An 8,417-nucleotide genomic window follows, 5' to 3' on the forward strand; every position below is an offset into this window, starting at 1 on the left:
ACTTCACTTTCCTTTCTGCGCGTTTCTGGACCTCCCCCTCCCATACCACTCAGCGCCATCTCTGCTGCCCTCATCCCTCACCAGCTGCCATCTGCTCTGCACAGGGGCTCTTCCGGGTTCCCTGCCAGTGCCCAGCTCTGACTCCTCCCTTCCCGCCCCCGCCCCTCCCCTCACTGGCAGCGTCCTTAGAGTCCTGCCCACACCGACCCTCACCGAGGGCATCCCAGGATGGACCCTTCAGCCATACTTGTATTCCATGCACTTAACTGTTTGGGGAGGGGGATGCATTTTTCTCAATCCAGCCAATCGGATTTTCAGTTCCTAGGGCTCTGGAATTGAGCCTCAGAGGTGACCTCTAAAATCTGCTAGGTGGCAGGACTGGGCCAGGGAGGGCCACGGCTGGCCCATCAGCCCTGAGGTAGAGGGAGCAGGGACTTGACTTTAGAGGAGCGTGAAGCAGACCCGGGAGGCTCTGAGAGGTGGTGGCACGCCGGGCTTGTGGAGATCTCCGCCCCGAGGGCCAGCCCCTTTGCAGCCTGGGCCCATTGCCTGTCTTCGCCCTTGCCTCCTTATGCTGGGGGATTTCTGTGTCTTGTCCCCATAACCATGGCTGCTGTCGACCTCACTTTTCATTTGGTGGGAAGATGTAGCTGACGGCCTCTGCCCCCGTCTTAACTGCGGCTTTCTCCGACTCTGCCTTTGCCTTCTCCGGGGGAAATCGGATCTAATCTGATCTCTATGTGTTACGGGCTAAATTATGTTACCCCCAAATTCATGTATTGAATTGGTTCCTCAGGATGTGACTCTCTTTGGAGACAGGGCCTTTAAGGAGGTAATTATGTTAAAATGAGGCCATCAGGGTGTCCCTAATGCAATCTGACTAGTATCATTATAAGAAGAGGAGATTAGGACACAGGCAAGCACAGAGGAAAGAGAACAGGAGGATTATGGGAAGACACAGGGACAAGATGGCCATCTACACACCAAGGAGAGAGGCCTCAGAAGAAACCAGCCCTGCAGACACCTGGATCTTGGACTTCCAGCCTCCAGAACTGGGGGATAATAGCTGTTTAATCCCCTGGTCTGTGTAGCTTGGATGGCGGCCCCAGTGGACTCAACACTATAGACTTCCGTCTTCCTTGCCTGGGGCTTGCTCACATCATCCCTCGCGAGGCCGACCCCTGGCCCTTCAAGGAGTCGCTGCCCCTCCAACGTACCTGGGAGCCATCACCTTGCCAGGCTCCTCTGCCCCGTCTCACGCCTTTACCTCCCTGCCCAGGTGAGGTGCTGGCTGGCTACCGTGCGTGGCTTCCATTTTCTCTCACCCTACAGACCCCGCCAGTGGCCTCAGCGGTACAATGCCCTCCTCAGTTGAGCACGACACGGTTGACCTTGACTGACATTCCCACCGAGCGGGCCTCCCGCCAGCTCCCCTAACAAATGCCCGTCACCAAACACAGCATGAGTGTCCGGATTCCTAACTCTCCCCATCACCCCGCTTCCGTGGCATTCCTTACTGCAAAGCTGCAAAGAGTTCATTAAATCCTCTCCCTCATTTCCCCTCCTCCTTCTCTCTCTCTTTATTTGATGTTAGACTTTCAGCTGTATTTTATTGTGTTAGAGCCCAGAGCTCGGTCCCCAGACATCTGTCCCCAGCCTCACTGCGTCCTTGGTGTCCTCAGCCGTCCCTCCGTGCCCGGGACTCACACGTCCACCTCAGGCCTCTCCTCCCTCCCAAGCTGCAGACACTCACAACCACAGCTCCGTGATGTCTCAGGGGAGTCTCTGCAATGCCTTGCACTCAACGCATCCAGCAAGCAGCCCCTGATCGTTTCCCAAGAACCGGCCCTACCTCCCGCCTTCCCGCTCTGCTGAGGGCAGCTCGGGGCAAAGTCCTCAGGGCCAACCTTAGCTTCTTTCTCTCTCCCAGACCCCACTTTCCACCTGCAGGAAATCTGGTTGGTTCTACCCTCAAAACACACAGAAGCAGACCCTTTTCACCTGCTCTGCTATCCCCACCCTGGTCTGAGCCACCTCCCCTTCTCAGAACTGTAAGGCCAACTGGCCCGAGGCAGGGGAACACAATCAGATTCACAGGCTGCATCAGACCGAAACTCTCCGGACCACCCAGTTCCAGGAACTGACCTGGGGACTTTGCACCCGGCCCAGCCTTCCCGCCTTTCGAGGGGCGGGACTAACGGTCCTCCAGGATACCCGAAAAGACCACCAAATACGGAATACCCTGCGCCCTCCCAGATTCACCACACCCCTTTCCCTTCTTCCCCTATAAAATCTTGCCCAACCCTCGTCCGGGTGCGGCTTCTCTGGCCCCTTTCTCTCGGACCAGTGAACCTCGCCCAGGAGCGCTCCCTAATAAAGCTCACTTGAAGCCTTCTGTTTCACGGTGCAGTTTGTTAAGATCCGACCTTACAAGAACCTTCCTGAAAGACCCTCTTGCTCCTGTCCTGCGAGCACCCCGCCGTCAGACCTCAACACAGCAGCCAGCGTCCATCAGGTCTCCTCTGCCCCCAAATTCCCCGAGGTTTTCGTTTCACGCAGAGTAGAAGCCAAGTCCCTATGGCAGCCCGCGGGGTGCCACGTGCCCAACTCGCTGCGACCTTTGACCTGGCTCTGACCTCCTTCCCTCCACTCCCGTTTTGTTCCAGAAACACCGGCCTCCCCTGTTCACCCCGCAGGCCAAACAAGCTCCCGTGGGGAGCTTCCAGCTTCCTGCCTGGAAGGCCCTCCCCAGGGCTTGCTGGCTAATTCTCTCACCCACTCCAGTCTGGGCGCGGGAAGGCCCGCGGGTCTCCCCTTCATGCTGCAGCCTGACACCCCCCATGCCCTCCTGCACTCTGCTTGCCCTTCCATCCACCCCACTTCCACCTTCCAACGCAGTGTTCACTAAGTGCCTTACTCATTCCGTGTCATCTCCCAGTCATTGTCTTGGCTCATCTCATCACTGCTGGAACGCAAACCCCCGAGGGAACCCGGGCCGCTTGGTGCTCTGATGTTACCCAAGTTCCCGGGACAGCGCCCGGCACCCGGCCTGCACCTCATAATACTGGTTGAACAAGTAAGCAGAACTCTTCACCCAGGCCACCCACCACTGTCCTCCAGCCCTGCAGAAACACTCTCTCCCGTGGGGACCAGCCACCGCTTCTCCACAGCCTGCCCTTGACACTCCTGCCTGGGAGCCCACCCAACGTCAGACGCACCGCAGCCGACCCTGACAGGCGCGTAACCGCAATACGTCCTGAAGTCATCTATTAATCTTTTTGAAAACCCTGAGCTGCGTTTAGTCTGTCACTCCGCGCCCCCATGCCCATTGGATCAAGTTCAGACTACAGGCCTGCGGGCCAGCCTCCACCTACGGGAGGCCGTCCATCCAGGGGCCGCCCGGAGCACAGCTGTCCGCACACCTCCATCGCCACCGCCTCTCTGCCTGTCACCTGTCCCACTTTTTGCGTCCCCCATCCTGCACTCCTCCTCCCAGAATGCTCACACTTTGGGCTAAATTATACTCATCCTTCAAAGCCCAACTCAAACTCTCCTTCATGACCCTTCCCGGGCACTCCAGTCCACACTCACCTGTGATTTTTCTGAATTCTCATAACCTCAATTGAGGGCGGCTTCTGATTTAAAGCCAGATCAATGCAGCGGCCGATTAAGGACAGCAAACCTTTTCTCGTTCGGAAACCCAAAAGAGGCTTTGATAGAAACCTGGCTCGCTCTCTATCACATACGTTGCATTTAAAACTTTCTGTTGACCTCTTAATCGTCCTCGCCCAGCATTTTGCCACTTTATTTATTGCCTTCCTAGCTATTCCTCGTGTCTGTGTTCTGTCTTTCAAACAAGGCAATAAGTTCCTCGAGGGTAAAGGCTGTTTTATAGAGCGATACCTTGATTAGAAATTCCTCAGGAACAAAGTTCATTTATTCAAAGTCGACTATGTTCAAAAATAAAAACAGAACCTCTTCAGGACTTCCCTGGTGGCTCAGTGGTTAAGAATCTGCCTGCCAGTGCAGGGGACACGGGTTGGAGCCCTGGTCTGGGAGGATCCCACATGCCGCAGAGCAACGGAGCCCGTGCGCCACAACTACTGAGCCTGCGTGCCACAACTACTGAAGCCCACGCGCCTAGAGCCCCTGCTCCACAACAAGAGAAGCCCGCGCACCGCAATGAAGAGTAGCCCCCGCTCGCAGCAACTAGAGAAAGCCCGTGCGCAGCAACGAAGACCCAATGCAGCCAAAAATAAATAAATAAATTTATTTAAATAAAACCCCCAAACAAAAAACCTCTTCGTAAGTCATTCTAAGCAGAGCTGCCTGCTTACAGCTGCATGTCAGAGTTACTTCAGTGCTCATCCTGCTTGTCTCTACCCGTCCTGGAGTCAGCAGGGCCTGCTGAGCGGGTGTGGGAGTCTGGAGGTTCACCCTGGACGCCTGGAGCCTCTCTGTTCTCCCCTGCAGCCTCAGCAGCGCCCTCTTCAGGCCTCTCGGGCTGATCTCTGGGACCCACCTTCACCTCCCCCACTCCACAGCCCAGTCTGGAGCAGAGGGACCTGGGGGGCTGCCCTTTCTGTTTGGTGATGAATTGAAACCCATTTCCTCTGCCTTGTACACACTACACTAGAAGGTATGAGATTTTTCTGAAGGCAGAGATTTTTCTCTGTGTTCTTCATCCATGTTCCCAGTAATCTAGAATAGAGCTTGGCAAAAAGTGCATAGACACAAAAGTCTTTGCAGAATGGGTGACTCAGCTCAGTGGGGGTTTATACTTTGAACCCTTTACCCCCCATTACTCAATGAAATGCTCAGGAATTATCTTCCTGGGGGAGAAATGTTCTCCCTTCCTGTACCTTTTTAAGCAAAAATACCCCCAGAAATGACCGCTAGGCCTGTTCACCTGATCCTGTAGCTGGCCTGACCGGGCCGGCGGTGAGCTGATTCCCAGACCAGCTGTGGCCGCCCCCACCACCAGCCGAATCAGCAGCCTGCAGGCTCGTTAGGCCTCTCCCTCCGGCCCTCTTCTCTCCAGGACTCCTCCGTCCCTCACCCCTACAGAAGTCAAATCTTTCTTCTGCTACTTCATCCTTAACATTGACCCAGCTCTGCCCTCACCTCCTTCCTGGGACCTCTAGACACACCACGGCAAGTGTCCAGCACCTTTGGCCTCGCTTGGGATCTGATTCGAGAATTACCTTAGTATAACCTCTCTTTTCTGACGTTCTGGAACATCCTGGATTATTTCTCTTCCTGGTTAAGAAGTTTCTAAAAAGACATTTTTCTTGGGGATGAAACATCTTTGCTAACAGAGATATGGATAATTTAGGTGCTTTTTGTGAACCTCCGAAGGAATTAGATCCAGAGCAAAAAAATGCTGTGGAGCTGAGTTTAATCCTTAGCAGCTCGAGAACAGGAACCCCATAGTGTACATTTCTGGTTCCCTTTCACTCTTTAGAGAAGTTCTAAACTCAGGACAGACCTGTGATAAACAAGTGTTGAGTAACTGATTGACTGACAGCCGGATGTTTCTGTCTGGCTGCAACGTGTGAGTTTTCTCTTTTCTTTTTTTTTTTTTAAGGAAAAATTGTGATTATTTTCACTGCAATTATTCTTCAGATTTCCCTTATTTTTTCTTTATTCTCCCGATTTTTCAGTTTGAACATTTTTAAATAAACAACGTTGAAAGAATAGGATAGTAACCCCATTATGCTCTCCACCTGGATTCAACAATGAACATGTCTCCGTATCTGTTTTCTCTCTATATATTTATAACTCTGTCTATAAATACTTCTTTGCTGGGTCATTTGAAAGTAAGTTGCATAAATAAATTTATTTTAAAAAAAAGAAAGAAAGGTGCAGACATCACGACACGTCACCCCTTAAGTACTTTAGCCTGCATCTGCTAAGAATTAAAACATTTGTCTACATAACTACAACGGCATTATCAGAGCTAAAAAGTACTAACCATTTCAAAATACAATCTAATATCCCTTCATTTGGTGATGTTTGACTTTTGATTACACAATGGTGTAATCAAATCAAATCAAATCAAAAATCAATCACATGATGATGTTTGACTTTTGATTACACAATGACTTTGTTTTCCAAAATTGAATTCTACTCACCGTTCCCCACAAATTCATCAGATTTCACAGGGGTGGGAAAGACCTATAGTTCATGGCAGTCTCTGGTTCTGGGGTGATAACGGGTTAGTCAAGCCCAAAGGATGGGTTATTTCTGGAACAGGCCATGTCCATCCTCAAGTACGAGCAGGAGTGTTGTTTTGGGCCACTGAGGGCTGCCTGGATCCCACATGGCTGTTGCAGGCTCTGAGCCCTACAGCTGTAAGTGTATGACCTCGCTCTCTCTTCAATCGGTTACCAGTGTCCTTTACCTACTTGCCTTGCAGAATTTAAACACTGTGAACGAGCCAGCTCCCCTCTTGCCAATGCTGATTTGGTAGGTATGGGGTGGGAATCTCAGGACATCTTATTTTTACAAAGCTCTCCAGGATTAGAAATCTGGCGGGGGGAGAGGGGGGATGGAAAACCCCCATGACACGGTCTGCCCACACAACACTTCTCTCTACATCTTACGTGTATGTGTTTGTGGGTTTTGTAAGATGATTCCAATTATCTTCGGATGTGAGTGGTGTATAAACTATAAATAAATGAGAGACTTTCCCAGCACACCATGCACACGTTCCAGTCTTGGGACTCTGCAGCTGAAGCAGGGAGGGGGCGTTGCTGTGAGCTTAGAGTGAATGACCTGGTTCTGCACTTGGCCCTGCTAGGTCGTAGTTGCATGGACGATCTGGAAAACTTACCTGAATTCTCTGAGCCTCAGGTGGTTCTCCAAGATGAGCAGAGTAGTACCTCATGAGGATTCAGTGAGATGTGCCTGTGAAAGCACTTTATAAAAGATGCAGCAGGAGTCCAGTCGAGTTGGAGGTCTATTCACCCAGACCCCAGGTCTATGCAGGGGACCGGTAGGGCAAGTGTGCCAGGGGTTCATGTACCCCAGGAACCGAGAGCCCTCCTGGGAAGAAGCCTGTCGTAAAGGAGGGCAGCAACTGTGGGCTGGAGGGGAGGAGGGGAAAGAGCACTTCTGAGGTTAGGGGAGTATAGCAGCTGGTCATCAGAAGGTTCTCCCCCAAGCCCCCGCCCAGGATGTGCAATACAAGAGTGTACAACAACTCGTCATCTCTGTGCAGTGTGGACAGGGCAAGGCCCGCAGTGTTTCCTCGGCAGCTCTCGGGCTCACTCTAGCTACGGGCAGCCCGCCCTGCACACGCTCCAGCAGAGATGGCACTGCAGGGAGCGCTGGTGGCACCGCCACCCCCGGGACGGGTTTTCTAGGAGCGCTGGGTGAGAGGATTCACATGGGCGGGAGGCGGGCGAGAAGAACACCCTGGGCTGACAACAGGGCTGTCGTGGCGATGTTCTCCTTGTCCCAGGCACTCAGTGGGGGAAGAGCCATCTGGAACGAAAGGGGCCATCGTGCTGACTCCCCAGCTCTAGTCTGGGCCAGGAGAGGCTGGGGTGACCCCCGGCAGTACGATCCAGAATGAAGAGCAGGGATGAGGCGTGTAGCCTCCCCATGGCTTGATGTTCCCCTAACGTGGGACGAGGAGGCCGTGTGGACGCTTCCGGGGTGCTCTGTTCCCAGACGGTGGGTTGTGATGTCTGGTGAGGACGGGAAGCGGTGACGGGGGTGGCGGTGCTGCCAGGGTTCTGGACGGAGGCTGATGAGCGGGGCTGAGTTTCACTGACGTTTTACAGAGACTGAAAGGGAGGCAGTGGTTCCTCATCCTTTCTGATTATGTTACTGAAGCATAACTTGCATATAGCAAGTGCATCTGTCGTAGGTGTCCAGTCCATTGGACTTTTTCACAAACTCAGCACATCCGGTAACCAGCGCCCAGACCCAAACCCAAAAGGTCCTCAATTTCCCCAAAGACCCTCCTGCTCGCTCAGCTGGCTTGGGCAGGTAACACAACAGTGCTGGGCCACATGGTAAAACTGGAATAATAACAGTGTTTACTTCATCAGGCTGTTGTGAAGATTAATAATAATCACGGAAAGTAATACACGAACAGCACCTGGAACAACGCCTGGCGTGTAGTAAGCACGTCGTTAATGTTTACAGTTTCAGGGCAATTGAATTCTTTAACCTAAATGACATGGATGAATTATTTCTCAGTCTCGATTCAAGTCAGGAAATTTCTGGGAAGGTTATAGCAGGTGGTCAGTGTATGTATCCGCTGGGTATGGGAGGGACAGCAGTCCTCGACTCGCCGTGGATGGGACTGTTGTACTTTGTATTTCAAAGTGTCCCCTCGCAGCACTCTTTAGTATCTTCTTTTTACAATAGCCTCTGTATAAACACACTTCAAATTTTGCAGGGGA

The sequence above is a fragment of the Lipotes vexillifer genome, unplaced genomic scaffold (genome assembly GCF_000442215.2).
Source record: "Lipotes vexillifer unplaced genomic scaffold, Lipotes_vexillifer_v1.1 scaffold805, whole genome shotgun sequence".
In the NCBI taxonomy this organism is placed as follows: domain Eukaryota; kingdom Metazoa; phylum Chordata; class Mammalia; order Artiodactyla; family Lipotidae; genus Lipotes; species Lipotes vexillifer.